Genomic DNA, 4,254 nt, shown 5'->3' with positions numbered 1-4,254 from the left:
GACACACATTTTCAACATCATGAGCCTCTCACCAGGGATATAACCAGGATGGGGAAAGGGAACAGCACAGAAGGCCCTGAAATTCTCAGTGTGCTACAACACAGTCATCAGAGGTCCAAACTTGAAGGAAAGCAGGTTTCTCGGAGATTTCCACCACCTTCCAAAGAGACAGCAGGGGTTCTGGCAGCTGGGGGTTTCATGGAAATCTACAACACATCAGCAGCTTGCATTACCAGACTGATCAAACGGCCTCATTGCTTTGGGGTTTCATTCCTGCAGATCCTATGAAAGCACCTTCATCTTCCACGTGATCACTTTTGCAAACTATCTTAGGAGAGTGAATTCTCTGGGGTAAGCTACCCTAACTGTCTGCTTAGGCACTGGGGTTTTCTTTCTTCACAGCTCAGAAGAGAATGCTGGGGGAGGAATTATTTTAAGCTCCATTCTGGAGCAAGCACTTGCCAACCTGGCTCCTGTCCAAACTGTACTATCTTTGTACTATCTTTGTACTATCTTTGAGAAAACAGGGACTGGAGGAACCTGCACGAGATGCACAGTAGTGCATCTCGTGCAGGTTCCTCCAGCCCCTGTTTTCTCAAAGAAATACTGAATGGTAAAGTGTGTGAGAGACTTCCTAGCACCATTCTCCAGCTCCAAAAGGAGCTTTGTTTTCCACCCAAAGAGGAGGAGCGTGGCTCTGCCACTGGGCAGTGCAGGGCTTTAGGGGTTCCTGCACCCTTCAGCCAGAGAAACACCCCCACGGTGCTTTCTCCCCCTCTGAACAAGAGCAAAGAGCCACCACAGACTCCCCTCCCAGCCCTGTAATTCCGATTCCCTCCCCTGTTTCCAGGTGAGGAGGGTGTTGTTTGGGGTGTCTGTAGGTGCCAATCACACTCTGATCAGAAACAGGGCTGCAAAGAAGAGTTATTTTACAAGGAGATCCTACACCATTCCCAGAGTGGAGAAACCTTATCAGCTGCATGTGGCACAAGGCTCAACTGCTGAAACTGAGGACAGAAGCAAACAGAAATGAACTGGGGAAAACAAAAAAACTTTAAAAGAACCACACATTTTCTGGTTTTCTAGTGCTGTTTTTACCATGGAAAAGTGGAACTAATTCAATACTTAGCATAACTCTAAACTGCACATATTAATTACCCAGAGAAAGGGAGGAAATGTATTTTAGTCGGTAATACCAGAATAATCAATTTTTAAAAAAACACAAAAAGCCAGACACCTTTGGCCACTGAACATGAGTGAAATGAGACTTCCAAATGGTTGGAAAGCCTGGGGGAGGCAATGTGCTGTCAGTCCCGAGTCGTTGTCTGCTACTGTAATCTTGCCCCCACAAACAAATCCCGTGTTAGGCTGCCTAAAGGGAACCAGCCCATTGGGGGCATTTTGCTCGCTTTATAAATAAAAAAGCCCAGCTAAAAAGAAGAGGGGAAACCCCCTTTCAGCGCTCCACCCTGAGCGAGAAAACAGCTCTCCCTGCCTCCTGCGGCAGGGCACATGCTGGCTGGTGCTTACCTTTTAAAAGCAATTAAAGGCGGTGTGTGCTCGGTGCGAGGCGGCTCCAGCACGTGTGTCACCCATGCGTGTCTGCTTCGCCATTGCGTGTATGGCTCATCATCTGTCTGCTCTGAACAATAACTGTTAGGTTAGCAGCCTTTTCACTTGTAAATGTAAATATTGTATCTAGAACACAATATTTGAAACACAAAATACAGTGTTATTAAGACAGCACTCACACATCAATTCTTGTGTGACTATAATTTGTGAAATGCCTTAGGAGGGGCTTATAAATAAAGTATAAGGTGCTATTATGAAATACATTTTAACCAAATGCACAGAAATGTCTCATTCCTATTGAAATCAATAGCAAAACTCCCACTAATTTCAGTGGTGAAAAGAGGAGAGACCCTTGGAAATCGCTGCGTTACACTGAGCAAACACATCACAGCAGATTTCAGTCTTCACAAGCAGTACAGCTCTGGAAGAAAAAAGGGGGTGAAGATGGGTATTAGAGGCTGTTTAGAACGCGCTGAAGATTTTCGTCCCCCGCTCCTGCTGCTGGATGCGGTGCCTGGCGAGGCAGCACGTCCCCAAGCAGCCACGCTCCATCCCCTGCCCGCTCACAGCGGCGCTCCGGGGCCTCGCCTGGCCCCCGGGAAGGGTCGGGGATCCGGCAGCGGGGCTGGGGCCGAGCCAGTGGGGGTTCCCCGCCCCAGCCCACCCGGGGAGATGCCCCTTAGCTGGGCTGGGGACGCGGCGAGCAGGGCAAGGCTGCCCGTGAGCCGCAGAGCCCCCGGCGCGCACGGCAGCGGCTCCGGCGCTGCGGGCACCGAGCGCCCCGGCTTCTCCCCGATGTGCAGCCGGCCGGGGGCTTCTCCCCGATGTGCAGCCGGCCGGGGGCTTCTCCCCGTCCACAGGGCACGGTAAGGAGCCAGTGAGCCAGAAATGCCTCCTCTCCGCCGCGGCCAGCCGGCCTGTCACTGAAATGATCTCAGGGTCCATCCGCGCCCACGCGGCTTTGTCGCACGGCCGCGGGGCAGCCTGCCAGGGAAAGCCTTCGGAAGGGCTGGCGACGGCACGATGGAGGCCACCGGCGGCTGGACCACAGGCGGTGGAGCTGCAAGGCCGGGGGAAGCCAGGAAGGGCAGGGAAGAGCTATGGGGAGCTGCCTCTGGCCGCGCATCGGCACCTGCAGAAACAGCAACCGGCGCACAGAAGTTGTCGGGGGAGGAAGGGATGGGAAGCTCTTTTCCGTTCCTGGTTGAGCAGAAGTTGGCATTTCCATAACAAACTGCATTAGTAGGTATAAACACGATAATTAGCTGTAGAAGTGCTGGGTCGGTACCTGTAATTAATTGTTCCCGGAATCGAGTTAGCTGTGTGAGGAGGCACCTGCCTGTTGTGGTGTTTAATGCAATCTGTTTCTTTCTTATAAATACATAATGTGCAGGTCTGATAAAAATATATGCTAAAGAAGTTTAAAACTGACGTTTCTTTGACATTTGTGAATGGATGGCTTCCAGGTAATTAAAACTTAAAATATACTTAAAACTGACCAGTATCAAACTCAGAGCTCATTTTTGCTTGCTTTAAGCTCTTCATTTTAATAACTATCATCTCATGCTTTGAGCGAAGCTGCTCTTTTCCCCTAAAGGATTCGGATTTGACACGCATTTAATCTCATCTGCAGCACTGCAACCACCTCAGCAGCACAGCCCTGCTACCCCAAGTCTCCAGTGAAGCGCTATCTGCGGTGACAAATATGCCAAAAGGAAAACATAACCAGCCTGGATGGCATCTCTGCTTTACAAAGGCTGCTTGTGATGCCTGTGCTTTGACTCAAAACTCCCCGCACGTTGGCTTTTTAATCATGAGATCCCTTTTTCAGCACAGCATCGAGAGTAACAACTGCAGCACAATGAGCCAGCTTCATAGATATGGGAATGTTTAGATTTCCCTGCCAGTGACTAAAGGCCTTTAGCTTTCACTAGCCAGTCCCAGCTCGCATTGTTGTTGCCTGTTGATTTGTCTTCTCTCATTATTCCTTGACATGCAGCTCTCCACCCACGCCCACACTAACAACCCTCACACAAAGCGCATTGAGGTATTAACCAGGTTACAAGTTCAATGGAAAATTACACTAAGATTGTGCTGTGTGGCAATATAAAGGGATGGCATTCACTCTCCCAAAGAGCCTGTTAAAAACACAGCTGGGTTGGTTTTTTCCCCCCCTTTTAAGCATCCTAACAAAAACAATTTTTAGAAGTGGGGGGGTGTATATCTGGGTGTACGTGTGTCCATACGTCCTTTAGGTACAATGGGGACAGACAGACACAGGCCTGGCACGGTGCAAATCCCCTCTGGAAATTCTGCTGGGTTCTGGAGTTCGTTTAGAGCATCCCCAGAAACCCCAGCTAAATAAACAACCTCCTCCTGCTCTCAGTTAGATAAGTGAACCTATCTTCTTTCTGTTAGCCCAAGTTACAGGCTGGTGGAAGGGCTGAAAGTCTGTAAAAGTGCTCCTCAAGAACCCCTCCTTACTGAAAACTGAAAATAAAATCAAAATTAAACTTAATGTTATCTTCTTTTTGTCAGCCTAAATTACAGGCTGGTGGAAGGGCTGAAAGTCTATCAAAGTGCTCTTTAAGAACCCCTCCTTACTGAAAACTGAAAATAAAATCAAAATCAAACTTAATGAGGTTAACCTAGCACAGTAACAAAATTTGCAACACCACACTA

The sequence above is a fragment of the Vidua chalybeata genome, chromosome 6 (assembly GCF_026979565.1).
Source record: "Vidua chalybeata isolate OUT-0048 chromosome 6, bVidCha1 merged haplotype, whole genome shotgun sequence".
Taxonomy (NCBI): domain Eukaryota; kingdom Metazoa; phylum Chordata; class Aves; order Passeriformes; family Viduidae; genus Vidua; species Vidua chalybeata.
The sequence above is the reverse complement of the archived record's forward strand: the minus strand, read 5'-3'. Positions refer to the sequence as shown.